Below are 16,127 nucleotides of genomic sequence, written 5' to 3'. Positions count from 1 at the left end.
GATCCAGCAACACCTCAATCCCCAACTCCATACACCGGCTTGTTTCCTCATTTTTACAAGGTACTGTGCTTGGGGGTCCGTGCGACTCAGTGACTGGTGCCACTGGCGTTGGATTGTAGGGAACGACTCTGTCACTACGCTGTAATATCACCAAATCAAAGCATTTGTGTTTCTAAGGGCTACATTGAAGTTTAATCTTTAAAAATTCAGAACTTTGCTTGTATATGTTAAATGTTTGTCGTTTTGGTCTTGTTTTAGAATAATATTGGCTATTTTTCTAACCTGGTGTTGAGTCCTTTTGTGGTGCTTTACTGGTTTACTGTGTGTGATTGTACAAATACCTTACACATTGCCCCTGAGATAAACCTGACTGCTTTTGGCAAGAGGGTGAGCAGGGGTTATCCTAGGTGTGCATCTCCCTTACCCTGACTAGAGTGAGGGTCCCTGCTTGGACAGAGTACATACTCACTGCCAACCAGAGAACACACTTCTCACAATCCCCAACTTGGCCTTGGTAAATTTTGAGGAAAGAAACCTATGGAGGCCTATTTGCAAAGTGTCCAAACATCAAAAAAGGCTCAGTCCTAAATGTCTGAAATGAGTGAAATGCCTCAGCAGCCTACGGGTTGCATAATGCAATTTATGATCATTTGAAAAGGCCTGTTTACCAAACACTTCAAACGCATTTTTCCTAACATCTTTGAAGTTAATTCACTTACTCCAAAAAAGATAAGGCCACATTGCCCACCCTTTCCTGGGAGTGCTCACTGTTTAGCCACTTCCCGGTTAATTGTACGGACAAAGGTAAACTGTCAGGCATCCACCTACCATGTTGACTCACCCCAACAAGCACCCAGGCATTCCGTGGCTAACTGACTGTGTTCTGCTAATGTTTTATACTGACAGATATTTAAACTATAATGACTAGCCACACCAAGACATCGAAAAATGAGCAGCACAAGGATGATTTAAAAAAAATAGAATATGCATACATTTTTCCGTTTCTGTATTTGAACCTAACAAGAGAGGATTTTAAATCACAATAAAAAAGTGAGGCAGCCATTTTTTATCTTCTTCAGAGTGACAATAAAATGAAGGGTCTGATTTAGAGTTTGGCAGACAAGTTTGACCAACTTATCGTAAGTGTTTTATACCCTATGGCACTTGAAATAAGAGATCTAGGGCCAGATGTAGGAAGAAAGCAAATTGCGACTTGCAATTTGCGAGTCCGTGCGACTCGCAAATTGCAAGTCGCAATTTGCTATGCAGAAAGGTGTCTCAGACACCTTCTGCAACTCGCAATGGGGTCGCAAAGACCCACCTCATAAATATTTATGAGGTGGGTCGCAGTTTGCGACCCCATTGCGAGTATGGGCACTCACGGGGATGGTGGCCTGCTGGAGACAGCAGACCACCATGTCCGTGACTGCTTTTTAATAAAGCAGTTTTTTTTTTTCTATCTGCAGCCCGTTTTCCTTAAAGGAAAACGAACTGCACTTCGAAAAAAAAACGAAACCTTTTGTTTCAGTATTTTTCAGAGCAGGCAGTGGTCCATAGGACCACTACCTGCTCTGAAAAATTGTTTTTGTGATCATTCACAAAGGGGAAGGGGTCCCATGGGGACCCCTTCCCGTTTGCGAATGGGTTACCATCCACTTCAAGTGGATGGTAACAGCGATTTCATTTGCGACCGCTTTCGCGGGCGCAAATGAAATTGCATAGCATTGCGAGTCGCAAATAGGAAGGGAACACCCCTTCCTATTTGCGAGTCGGAAATGCATTTTGCGAGTCGGATCCGACTCGCAAAATGCATTTCTGCATAGCAGAGAGGCTTTTGCGCCTCGCAAACGGCGTTTTTCGCCGTTTGCGAGGCGCAAACCCTTTGCTACATCTGGCCCCTAGAATGTTCGTCAAGTTTCTGATGAAGTAACCTGCTGCGAAAACCTAAATCAGGTGCTGTCTCACACTCCATCTGCCATAATCTGTCATTTGTTGTCATATCCTTAAGATGTGTTCGGAAATGCTTATGATTTCTAAAGCAAATAAAATTGTTTTCATTATATATGATTGGAAGTATAGGGTCCGAAGACCGCCAAACCCACGGGGGTGGTTGGACAGCTGCACTCCTGGCGGTCCAACTGCCAGATTACAACCCTGGTGGTGAGACCACCAGGGGACCACTGCCACCGCCAGGATTATGGATCCCAGTCGGGCGGCGGCGGTCGGAGTTGTAACCAGCCATGGCAGCGCTGAGCTCAGTGCCACCTGGGTGATTACAACCCCACTTTCCGCCAGCCTTTTCATGGCGGGGACCATGCCATGAAAGGCTGATGGAAAGCCAGAGCCGGGGGCCACATGGGGGCCCCTGCACTGCTCATGGCATGGGCAGTGCAGGGGCCCCTCTGCTCAGCACCGCTGGTCAGCCTCCTCTGTGCTGTGGTATAGGACTGTTCCCGCCAGACTGACCGGCGAGAATGCTATAGTACAATGTTCCCACCAGTCAGCTCGGTGGGATCATTGTAATAGTGCGGGTGGGGGTCACTGGTATGACAGTGGCTTCCTTCCCATGGCTTTGGTGGTCCTGTGGTGGGACCACCAAAGTCCCTTAGTCTTTAAAAAGCATCATTCTATTGTGCATTGACATTAGCTGAATTTGTGGATTTTGTGCCAAGAAATTATATTGCTCATATTATTGGTCACGAAACAATAAAAGAACCATTATGTAGTGAAAATTACGTTATATAATTATCATCTTGACTTCAATCATGAACTTTTTAAATGTTTAATATATTTTTAAACTGTCTTAAATTAAACAATATAAGAGAAATTCGAAAAGAACAAGCTTTGCTGCTAGTGTTATGTTTCTTTATTTCCTTTATGATCATTAGAGAATTAATGTACATAAATGAGGGACTTACATGGTTTTTTGCAACCCACATTATCTCTGTTTATGTTGGCTCGCACTATAAACATGTTTAATGTTTCTTGTTATTAGGCACAGTATGAAACATGAAAATGTGACAACCATAAGTACATAGCGGTAAACAAAACAATTGAAATGGGAAGCAAAAAGAGCGGAAACAGAACATGGCATGCAAAGACTCCAAGCACATGAAACTAGCAGTGCTAGCTGCATGTAAAAATACAGGCATGGAAGACGTCGCACTACTTACTGTAACTCAGCCCGCAACCGCATGTGAGAATAAAATGTCTTTCCACAAACAGTGGCTACCAGTTTAAAGAAGAAAGAGATCGAGAGATTATAGCAATTGAGAATGTATAGGACAACTCCCTCGTACTAGTGAAATCACTCCACAGGGCAGTGCTTAATTAAAGCGGAGATTGCAGGTGGGGCCCACTGGCAGTCATTTTTGGGGACTTCGAAGAAAGCCAGAAAAGTGGGGAAGAATGAAAAAGAGAAAATCGAAAAACAGTGACAACGAGAGACAGCAGGGATGAAAAACACCTGCAAGAGCGAGTTAAAGGAGGTAGGAGGTAGTGTAAGGTGTTGGAATCAAGACTGTCAGGATTGGTATTCCATAACCCGATATTCTGTGGCTCCAGGGGTGGGTTTTAAAGAAAAACTTCGGCCCTTGCACTTCTTTTACACATTAAGCACTGCCTTAGAGCACTTCTCACTCTCTCTCTCCCACACACACACACACCTAACACCCATCTGGACTCTCTGTAGGTGAGTGTTTGACAAGATTGAAATACTCAAAATAGGAGCTAGACTCTTGGTGTGTGTGAACAACCTGATCAACTATGCGAACACCTGTGGGTTTAATAACGACTGCATCCTGACCCATAGTGAAACAAGAAAAACTTAATACTAACAGTGTGGGATTCATGGAGTCATTTGGAAAAAAGGCAGTACAAAATCTTTTGTCAGTACAGTCTTTATTCACTCCACGAGTCCGTAATTAACCTCCGCCTCACACCATTTACCTAGACTCAAAGACCAGGGAAGCTAGCCACCTTTTACACCAAGACTTTGAATGAGGGGTACCCAAGACTAAAAGCTGTGCCCACAGATCACACTTAAAAATATGTTTAATGTTTTATTTATTGAAATGTGTTGTCTTGGGCAAGATCCATCCGGACATCATCATATGTAAAGAGTAACAACCAGAAATAACAATCCGGCAAAGCCCTGCTTTTCTAACTAATAAACATCAACAGCCTTAAAGACGTTAAAGTTTTGTTTAGGTACATAAGAAGTCAGGGCAGTAACTAACAATGGCAGTTTTGTACAAAAAGAGCAAAGTTCGGGAATAATAATATATATGTAACCCTATGAATGCAGTAATTTGTAAATAGTAGTAGATTACTACCTTGTGGGTTGGAAGTTGAGACTCCTTTCAATGTATGTTATCTGAAGGAAAATGTTACTTACCCAGTAAGCCATTATATGTAGCATGTAGTGTTGTAGACTTATATGCTCTGCATATTTCTGTCACCTAGTGTTGGGCTTGGACATTTGCAAGCTATTTTTCTGAAAGACTTTTTTCGAGTCATGAGCTATATAGTGACTCCTCCCTTAGCTGCAATGCACATGGGGACTGACTTCTTGTTAGACTGTTTTTCGCACAGTGGGTGAGACTAGCATGGAAGGGGGATGTGACAATGAGGCGGACAATGATGTAGATATCACCGCAACCAATTGTAGCTGGTGTAGAGTAGAAGAGGATTTATTTCCAGATAATGACCCATAAAAATGGACAGGTCTGTTCATCTCCAAAAGCAGCAGCATCTAACCATTCCAAAGCTCTGGAACACCAGAAAAATTCCAAGAGAAAGTTATACATTACAAATGAAATGTAAGCTAACATGTAAATAATGCAAACAGATATTACATTAATCCTCCCGCCCCCCTTTTGAAAACCAAGAAAAATGAAAGAAAGGAAACTTAATTCAAACTAGTATACATGACAAATCACAATCTAGAAACGTAGTAGGTAATTTGACATTATGGCCCTCATTTCAACCATGGTGGGCGGCAACCGCCGCCTGCCAAGTTAAAACCGCTGAGCGGCCGCCAATGCAGCCAGACTCCTGCGGGGTCTATTTGGAGATCCCCGCTGGGCCGGCGGGTGGAAACCTGGCTTCCGCCCGCCGGCCCAGGGGGGATCTCGGCCGCGACACAGGAGCCTGTTCCAAATGGAGCCAGTGGTGTTACAGCTGTGCGACGGGTGCAGTTGCATGGGCTAAGCAGACAGTGAAAAGCTGCATGGGGCCGTGGCAGGGGACCTGCGGGGCCAGGGTCCCAGGGGCCCCGCGACTCCCCTTTCCGCCAGCCTTTTCGTGGCGGTACAAACTGCCATAAAAAGGCTGTCGGGAGGGGGACTCGTAATCCCCTGCAGCGCTGCCCTGGGGGATTTAAACCGCCATGACTAAAGTGGCGGGAAACCGCCGGTCCCGGCAACACAGAAACAACACACTGTTGGTAGGCATTAATATAAACTGCTACAAGTGTCCATTGCAGACCACCAGTAAGTGTCCGGATTTCGTACTAGTTGCAGACAAACCTAAATTCCCCTCACTAGCTATCCCAAACAGTTTTTCATGTAAACTCACAAAAGGTATGAACCCACCATTCCTCACACAAGTGCCATTTTCAAAGATTATTCTGATGATGCCTGATTAAAATGTTTGAGATCAGCCGGAAGACTTTTAGAGTGAGGCCAACATTTTTTAATGTATTAAAAAATATTCTGTAAAACTAAACCCTGATTAGTGGCCATCACCCAATCACCCTCCAAAATTAAGCCTCTGGTTTCATCAACAGCATCAACTTCGGCAACAACATACTTAAAATCATAATTGGCATAATCAATGTAATCCATAGCAGAAACAGGCAAATGTGAAAGGCAATCTGCTCAAAAGTTTGTTCCCCATTGAAAATACTTGACTGTGTCATATTCTTGGTGCTTGGAAAGAAGCCTAACTAAGTGTGCTGAGGCTTTCCCAAGCCACTACCACCATGCAATGAATTAATTAGTGGTTTATGGTTTGTATAAAGATCAAAGGAGGTACTGCAGATATATGTTTTGAATTTCTGCATGGACAATACTCAAGCCAAAGCCTCTGTTCAATGGCACTGTATTTTGTCTCTACATCTTTATATTGACTGGAAAGCTTTAACATTGTCCATCTCACCAATGTGTCCATTGCTTTCTGAAAGACACTAGCCGCTGATGCTATACCAAACATAACCTGAAGTACTTAAAAGTTCCTAGGGGTGTCACAAAAACATAAGATTTTGAGATTTTTCACTCAAAACTACCCGTTGTTTAGAGGAAAGTAAATCAACTGTTGAAAAATATCTGGCTTCCTCAATGTTTTGTAGTATTTCTTGCATTTGTGGTAATCTGTGATAATCCACCAATATGTTTTGATTTAAAGAGCACAAATCCACACATATGTGCAAATCATCAAAATGTTTTCTTATCAAAACAATTGGAGAAACCCGTTCTGATGGATCCATCGGGTGAATTACATTCTCTGAGTATAGTTGGTCAAATCCTTTCTAACATTGAGAGAACTAGGGCTCACTTTATGTACTACTGGAGTAGTGCCCTGCCTAAACTTAATGCAGTGCTCAGATTCTTTCATTATCCCAATCACATTCTTGAGTGCGTTAGAAACTAAATCTAAATCTTCACCGATATCCACATTTAAAATTGACATCTCTCCAAGAATAATGGGATCCCTGTGGCCTGGTTGTATTAAAATGCCAAACGTGAGTAAGTCTTTCCACCCAGCAATGTCCGGAACTTAATGGGCAACATAAAATTTTGTTTTAACTTGTACCTCAAGCCACTTAAACATGGCATTGAAGTAACCAAGCATGTTAATGTACTGGTTGACAAAGGACTTTGGACTGATGTCAGGTCTTGCTAAAGTAAAATCAACAGGCCAGTACTTGTAAAAGGTGGTATCAGCTTAAATGGTAATTGGTACTCCAGGGTCTGCCATTACGTGTAAAATGTTACTATGAATCTTAGCCTGGCAGAAGGTTCCCTTGATTTATGGTCAATGAAAACATCACATAATCAACTGTTATAAATACATTATTAAAATCATTAGCACATTCTTATATATGAGTGTTGCTAATTCTAACTTTACTTTTTTGATTATTTCCAAAATTAGAGCTAATTTCTTGTGTCTTACAGACCAATTGAAAATTATCTTTTTTGCAGTAATTACGTTTCCTTCCCAGTGCAGGGCAGAATGTGTTGTTACCAAGATGTTTTTGAACCATATCTATAGCAACAAGATTGTATACTTCTTGTGTTTACTGCAGAAGTAGAATTCTTCTCAGATAAGCTTTTGGTCATAGACCCTCATGATTTGACAAAGTATGCGAAGAAACAACAAATCACTCCATACCCTTCACTATGTCAACAACTTCTAACAACAAATGGATTCCTGCAGGTCAGTAGTCACCCTTGAATATTTTTCTAGAAAGAGTTAAATACAAACTGGTCTTTGATATTAGTCTCTAAATGATTTTCAGATTCACTTGTAAGGCAGCTATAAATTGCTCAACTGTCTCACCTGTGCCTTTTTGTGTTTAAAGAAATTATGGCGTTTCAATAACACACTAGACTATTCTGAATACTGGTTTTGTATTCTTCCTTTTGCTTCAGTATGCACATTCCAATCTGTAGTTACTTTAGTTTATTAATTAATGTTTGAATGATTAGAATGCCCACAATTAGGTTGTACCCAAAAAGTCCCCTTTTGCCTCATCAGGATTTAAGTCAAAAGTGTCTATGGTGCCACAGCACCATTATTTGCTTGTCCCCTGGGGCACATTTTTGTCCAATTCACATCTTACCTGCTCTTGCAGCATAAAAGAATTCAATAGTGTACTGAGTGCCTTCGACATGCAGCTGAGAGTCCTGCTCAGTTCGGAGAAGTCGGGCTGCTCTCAGCCCACGCGCAGCATCTGGTGGGGTGGCTCGCTTTTCTGAGTAGCACTTCTGGAAGTCTCTCAGTTGTCAGAGTAGCTCATGAAGACACATTAAGTTGGGTTTCACAATGGGGGGAGATAATCCCGTACTTTACTTCTCAACTGGAGCCATCAAGGGAGCAATATCGTCCATGGCGTCTCCAGCAGTCCTCAGTGGTGAGTCAGTTTGCAGTGTGAGTCCAACCTGCCAATCGTAGCCTTAGTCTATCTTTTGGGCAGCAATCCAAATTCTTTGGCAACGTTGGTACCAGCAGCCCCACTTGGCTTACAATATTTCTGTGGTACTTGGTAATACGGGTGCAGGCTCTTCCAGCAGAGGCGCCTCAGCCTCAATAGTCACAAGTCTTGGCACTCCTCGAAGCAGTAACTTTACTGGTGGCCCCCTCTGGCATATAGGATCCCAGCGTCGCGGTGGTACAGGCTTAGCAAGATCCTCACTGTGCTCAACACTCAGCTCAGTCTACAGTGGGACTCTCCTGGCATACAGGGGGCATCAAAAACAATCTTGCACATGGGCTGTGGCCCTAATGGTGCTCTGCCAAATCCTCACACTTTACACAGGGATTCCTCATTGAAGGGCCTCCCACTGGACTTTGCTCCCTCCAATGTTCTCCTCTTCCTCACAGGGCACACTGGTCTTGGCAAGCAGGCAGGCACTGGTGCTTCAGGTGCCAGGGCAGGGGGTCTTGGTTTTCGTGGGTGATGTCCCTTCACCTAGCAGAGAGACTAGCAGGCCTTTGACCCCAGCCCTAGTCACAGGTAGAAGTCTTGCAGAGCTTTCCCTTCTCACACAACCTATCTGGCTGCTTGGTAGATGACAAATTTATGGGTACTTAACCACCCCTCCTTATAGTCCTTTTTCAAACACCAAATGTGATTTCGGCTCTGAGTCTTTGTAGCTTTATTGGGGGGTTTCTGCTTCTTTTGAAGTGGACACTTCTCTCTTTCTTCTTTCCTCACAGATGATGTCTGTCACAGCAGGCAAGACTCTGAAACTGATTGTCCTACAATACCACTCATGGGTTAACCAGAGTTCACAGCTGGATGTCAGCCACAGTGATATGTGCATCAGAAGGTTCATCCCAGATCCTCAGCCCTACTCCTTATGATTCTCTTAACAGCCCCATCTCTCTTCCTGAGATGTGTCCAGCCCCCTTGCATGTGTTCCATCACTGAATCAAAGAGCAGTCCTTTGAAGGGTAAAGTGAGCCTCTTTCGTTTTCTTCCAGTGTGGGACCCACCAAGCTCACAGGAATAAAGCGATACACAAATCTCTTTGGGGGATTCCTCTCCTCCTAACGGGTTCACCAGGCAGTTCTGGGCTTCTTAAAATGGAACCCAGGGTCCTCCATGTGATGTATCACTGCAGGTACAATTTTGTTCCAGCACTGTTACCGCCATGCATTGTGCCCATTGTCCCTATACACATGCATTCAGTACACACAGTCAGTCTGCGTATACTGTTCAGCACTAAAGCTTTTTTATCGTTAACCGCGGTGCAATATTTACGAACGCACACACTGCCAGCACGCAAACTCACTATGCCTACGAAGCACAACACTTCACCCTTCATGTATTGAACTTCACTCAAGTACGCCCAGCACATGATTTTATTGCTCTTGCACTTCACAGCACCGCATCTTTCAACTTCCTGGGCACACATAAAGCCAGCGCAGAGTCACTACTCCTGTGCTACAGCACTCCAAACCTACCTGATGTATGTCAAGGGCTCACAGAAGTGGAATTTTTAAAAGAGTGAGTCTTTAGGCCTCACTCCAATGAGACAGTGTACAAAAATCTGTTCACTACTACTGATCAACACACAATATCCTGCCACCACTGCGCTTGTGCTGTTTAACTCCTGGTGAAGGTGGTAGCCTTACACAAATTTGACAGCAGCAGTTTGGGCACCCCGCCAAGTCCCACAAGACCGCAATTCGTGAGAAAGGCCTATGTCATGGCGCACACATCTGATCTGTGTTTGCCTTTGACAAAAAATCAGCATTAAGGATCCAGACAATGGTGCAATTGGGCAATCAGGGCAGGAATATACAACTTTACTATGTAGAGGACTTTTCCATCCCAACATTTCTCTTCTGTTTTCTCCTTCTTTTTCTTCTGAACTTCACTATTCCTTAATAAAATGTTTTGCTAAAATCTGCCAAATTGAACAGGACCCCACTTCTTGTACCAAAATGTTGCAATGAGGTGCAAAATGCAGGTTTTAAGGGGTTCAGGTGTTTAGGAATGATGTAGTGGACAAATCTCTTCCACTTGGCTGCGTAACTCCCCCACGTAGTTGGTCTTCGGGACTTTCACAAGATGTCCAAACATTCTTGTGGGAGACAAAGGTACCTAAATTCTAGGACCCCAGGTTCTAGATCACTAGTTTTAGTTGCTTGAGGTCTGGATGTCTGATCTAGCCTTGGTTCAAGATGAGATGATCCAGCCTGTCATTACCTTCTTGTGTGGACTGAGTGGCATTACGAGGAGTGTTGAATACCAAGGGTATCTCTCCCAGGTGGGGGCTATGAGGATAAGAGCATGAGACATCTGCTGCATTTTCCATTCCACAGTGTTTGAGAGGCGGAAAAGAGTAACCAGTTCATCCATAATGCATTCCCTTTGGACTGTGAGTGTGGGAATGTGGATGCAAAACTTGTGCATTTTGCATTTTCACGAGTGGCATAGAGATCAATTTGGGGAGTGCCCCAGCCCTAGAAGGAGCTGAGGAGGACTTTTGGATGAAGTTTCCACCGATGGAAGTGGCGTGTTCCAGGTCTGCGCAGCAAGGTAGGAGAAGGATCTTTCTTCAGTTATGTTCTTCTGGATCCTAGGGATGGTGGCAAGGGCCAGTTGAGAAGAGCTGAGTTGTCTGGGGGGTGTGTAGATGGAGAGGTGGTGGTTGAGGTAGGAATGTCCGATGTTGCAGAGGGCCTTGTAAGCATGTGTCAGCAGTTTGAAAGTGATGCATTTGTTGATGGGGTCTCTCAGGTGGGCAGAGATGCGGCTGTGGCGGGGATGTCCAGGATGAGTCTGGCCGCGGTGTTCCATATTCTCTAGAGTCTTGTTTGGAGTTTCTTGTTGATGCCAGCATAGAGTGCATTGCCATAGTCGACTTTACTGCTGATGACTGCATGGGTGACTGTTCTTCTCGTGTCTATGGGGACCCACTTGAAAATCTTCCGAAGCAGGCGGACTGTGTGGAAGCACAAGGATGAGACAGCGTTGACTTGGCGGGTAATAGAGAGCGAGGAGTCGAGAATGATGGCAAGGTTTCGTGCGTGGTTGGTGGGAGTTAGGGCAGATCCGAGGGCCACCAGGAGTCATCCCAGGCAATGGGGTTAGGGATCAAGATGAGTATCTTGGTCCTATTAGAGTTGAGCTTGAGGCAGCTGTCTTCCATCCAGTCAGCAGCTGCCTTCATTCTGCTGTGAAGGTTGCTTTTGGCTGTCAATGGTTCATCGGTAAGGGAGAGAATTCGCTGTGTCGTCAGCGTATGAGACGATGTTGAGCTCGTTTTGTCTGATGATCTTGGCTAGTGGGGTCATGTAAACATTGAAGAGGGTGGAACTCACAGAGGAGCTCTAGGGTACTCTGCAGCTTGTTTCCATCAGTTTGGAGGTGAAAGGTGGGAGCCCGACTGTCTGTGTTTGGCCGTTGAGGAAGGAGCGGATCCACTCCAGGACTTTGCCGCGGATGCCGGCTTTCTGTAGTCTGGTGCACTAGGTGGTGTGGGAGACAGTGTTGAAAGTGGTGAAGAGGTCGAGGAGGATGAGGGCAGCTGTTTTGCCGTGGTCCAGTAGGGTGCTGATGTCATCCGTGGCTTCTAGGAGTGCACTTTTAGTGCTGTGGTTGCTCCTGAATCTAGATTGGGAGGGATCTAGGATATGGTTTGTCTCGATTAACTGTGTGAGCTGTGTGTTGATCACTTTTTTGATTACCTTGGCTGGAGAAGGGAACAATGAGATCGATCTGTAGCTCTTCAGCTCTCTGCATGTTTCCATTCCTTCGGGAAGGTGGCAATCTTGATGGAGAGGTTGATGGTGCAGCATAGTTCAGGTGCAATGGTGGCGCAGGTGCAGTTGAAGATGTGGTGTGGGGCCTGGGTCCGAGGGTGCTCCAAAGTGCATGGTGCACATGAGCTTCTGGGGGATTCCCGGGGTGAGGAAGCTCCAGTGGTCCAGGGTTGGCGGGAGGGTTGGGGTCCGCAGTGGTGGTGCTGGTGTGCTGAAGGGGCAGGTCTTGGCTTGTGAATCCTTCGTAGATGTCCTGGATTTTTCAGTGGAAGAAGGTGGCAAAGTTGTCACAGAGGTTATGGGAGGGGGAATGTCTGTAGTGTCCTTGCTGGGTTTCATGCATTCTTTGACTATGGCGAAGAGTTCCCTTCTGTTGTGTGCGTTGATGCATTCCTGAATGGTTGATTTTCTGGCTGATCTGATGAGCCGGTGGTGCAATGTGACAGCGTTTTGAAGGCTTTGTGGTCTGTCTTGTCCTTATTGCTTCTCCACTTTCTCTTGAGTCATCTGCAGGTGCTCTTGGATTCTTGGAGGTCAGGGGATAATCAACTGGGTCTCCTGTGGAGTTGATTGCCAGCGGGGGACTAGCGTGTTGGCGAAGTTAGAGATCCATTGGTGGAGGTTGTAGGCCTAAGCATTGGCGTCCGTGGTGTCTGGTGTTGGGGATTGCCGGAGAGTGCCATTGAACTGGGCTTCAATAACCTTGGTCCAGTTGCTGCGGGGGGAATGGGGCGGGATGCAGCAGTGGTTGGTTCAGTGGAGTTCAGAGGTGTTTGAGAAGGAGATGTGGTTTTTGGTGGGGAAGACAGGGTCAAGGGTGTTTCATGCTGAGTGTGTTGGGAGGTTGACCAGTTGTTTGAGCCCGATAGTGGCAAGGTTCTTCAAGAGAGTTGATGTGTTCAGATCACTGAAGTCGTTAAGGAGAAATCTGAGGTTGCCGAGGAGGATATACTCCATTGAGGAGAGGGCGTAGGGAGCGATGAGGTCGGCCAGGGATTTGCTGAAGGGGGGCGGGATCCGGGGGGGTCTGTAGATGAGGTTGCCACAGAGGGTGGTGTTCGGATTAGTCTGAATCTGAAAGTGTAGGAGACGGGATTTAATATATACCACTAAAATCAAAAAATACCCATTGGTATTGATGTTCTGCTGGACAAACCTGTGGAATGATGAAAGAATAAAAGTTGCTAATTGCACTTTCAGGGGTGTGGTGCTATTGCCACCATCACCCTGCTCAATGGCAGTTGTAATCCACATAGAAAAACAAATATGAGACATACTACATATAGAAAAACACTACAACACACTTCAACACATGGGTATTTTTTCATTTTAATTGTATATATTAAACTACACCACAGAGCATGTAGTAATAGTGCTTTCATTAGTGGTAGGTGTACAAGGAGTGACACTTGGGAGTTCACCTTGTCCTGATGAGGAGTCTAGGGGTACACTCAGAAACAATGTAGACCACTTAGAAGGTAGGGTACATTACATACCCCACTCCAACCCCCTTTTTAAACCATACCACCTCTGTGAGACATATTAAATTAGTAATACTATCCAGAGGGTGGTATTCTTAACTCACCAAGACCCCACCACTCCTATCCTTTTTAGCATTCACATTGTTGAAACCATCAGTGCTCCCATGTATGCCGTTGGTCACAGCACGCCTCGTTCTGTAGCAGAACGGGAGGAAACCCAATGAGAAAGTATGCCACCAAGGGGTAACCCTGGTGGGTGACGGTTTTTCATACAAAAAAAACGTTTTCTTTCCCTGTGGAAGTCCCTTCGGACTGGGCTTTTTTTACAATTATCAAAGTTCTAAAGAGGATAGACCCAGTCCCACCAAACCCTTCTATTCCCCCTTTTTGTTAGCACTCTTGATCAGCAAATTGTCTAAATAGGAGATGAGGTGGATGCCCCCACTCCTTAAGTGTACAGCAACCACTGCCAGGCAATTTGTTGAACACCCTTTAGACAGTGGTCATACCATATAGTAATACTAGTAATGATAGCCACTTACCACGAAGCACAGGTAGTATCAGTGGGTGGCATGCAATGTGTACACATACGTTCTTGAGCTCTAGCATGGCCATGAAGTTGTCTTGCTGCAGCAGAGGGATGACATTCTGTAAGGTTACCAGATGAAAGTGCTTGACGAGGATGTATCTGGTTGATGGGCCTGAGGTCCACGATGGGCCTGAGGGAGCAGTCTTTCTTGGGAATGAAGTAGTAGAGAGAGTAAACCCCTTTGCCCTTGTGTTGGGCAAGACTGGTTCTATGGCCTCTTTTTTGAAGGAGCTTGTGACCTCTTCCTCTAGGAGGCTGAGATGCTCTCTGTTCGCTGGATGGGATATGAGGTGGGTGTGAGAAGTTAAAGACAGTAGCTGTGGTTTACCACTGCTAAGATCCACTTGTTGGATGTAATTTACTGACATCGTGGGAGGAAATACTGCTTTTTCCCTGACAGGTGTTGTATGGTAGGGTGTGGAAGGTGAAGGCGAAGGTGAAGGGGGGTCAATGTTTGGAGATCGAGGCCCCCATGCTAGAATCCCCTTTGACACTGCCCCTGTTATAATTGCCCCTGTAGGCATTGCTGGTGTAACCTCAAGGTATGTACTGCTGGTAGGTATGCTGCTGCTGTCTCTGATAGAAAGATGAAGGCTCATTGGAAGTGTTATTTTAACTGGCCCTGTAGTAATGCCATTGAAAGGAGCCTCTATGGGTCTAAGTCTGGAAGGTAGCCATGGCTTTGGCAGTGTTAGTGTCTTTCTTTGTCTTCTCCAGCATATGTTCAACCTTTGAACTGAAGAGGTGCTCAGTACTGAAGGACAAGTTGGACTGGGCTTCCAGTTTAAAACCCCAAAATTGGAGTGCCACGTGGTGATTGATCAAACTACCAATGCTGAGATCCCAAGCCACAGTTTATGAAGATTTTTCTTCACTTTTTCAATACAAACTGCAAGGGCCTCAAATTAACTCTCAAATATAATAAATCTGACATATCCTTTCTGGATCTGTTGATTAAAACACAGGATGGGGAACTATATAAATCCCTCTATCGTAAACCCACAAAGAGAAACACCCTCCTAGCCTATTGTGGTCATCATCCTAAAGCACTACGGGACTCACTCCCCTACTCCCAAATTTTACGCATCAGAAGAAATTGTATGTACAAACAATATTTCTTTGATGAAGCTGAGACACTGTAATAGAAACTTCTATTCAGAAGATACCCAAAGAAACAAATAAAAAGATCCATGAATAGGGCCTGGTAATGTCCTAGACCAGTATCACTTACATCGAAAGAGAAGAAGGACGCTGATAGACTAGTATGTGTGACTACGTTTTCTCCTATATTGAACAAATTGAAAACATTTATTTTGGAACATTAGAATGTGTTAAATACAGGTGACCTTTCTACTTGAGAGACCTATTTTTACATTTCATAAGAACAAGATCATTGAGGATCATCTAGTTAGAGCTAGCCTTCCCTAATCTAAGATTGAGCACACGTTCAATGATCCTTGGGGATTACCCCCAGTGATGGGCCACTTTGAATGCAGCAATTGCAGTGTATTTACTGATGAAACGAAAGAATTAATCCACAAACATGGTAGGATCCCCTTGAAACAATTTTCTAACTGTAACACTGCTAACATGATCCACGACATTACCTGCCCATGTCATTTGCTTTACATTGGACAAACAACACAAAAAATATGTGTCAGAAAATGCCAACATAGATGTCACCTTAGGTGTAACTCATGAATGCCCCAGTGGTGGAACATTTTGTACAGCTGAATCACAACGAGAATTAAATACGCTAACAAATCATCACTGTTGTGAATCATCCAAACAGAGGTGGAAGTGTCTCCTCCATACTGAATAAAGAGGAGTAGAAATGGATTTTACGCACAGACAGTTTACATACAGGACTAAACAAATTGGAAGATTGGACATCCTTGCTGTAAAACACAATGTGTCAAGTTATCTGAATAAACTATGCATTGGTCATGAATGAGCACTTCTCTGACATTCCTGTTCTCTATTATGTGTTAACTAATACCTGTTCCTGGTAACAACCAGATGGTCCTACAGCTGTAGAATATATTCCCTGTGGTTCACTG

Source organism: Pleurodeles waltl, chromosome 6 (assembly GCF_031143425.1).
Source record: "Pleurodeles waltl isolate 20211129_DDA chromosome 6, aPleWal1.hap1.20221129, whole genome shotgun sequence".
Lineage (NCBI taxonomy): Eukaryota > Metazoa > Chordata > Amphibia > Caudata > Salamandridae > Pleurodeles > Pleurodeles waltl.
The sequence above is the reverse complement of the archived record's forward strand: the minus strand, read 5'-3'. Positions refer to the sequence as shown.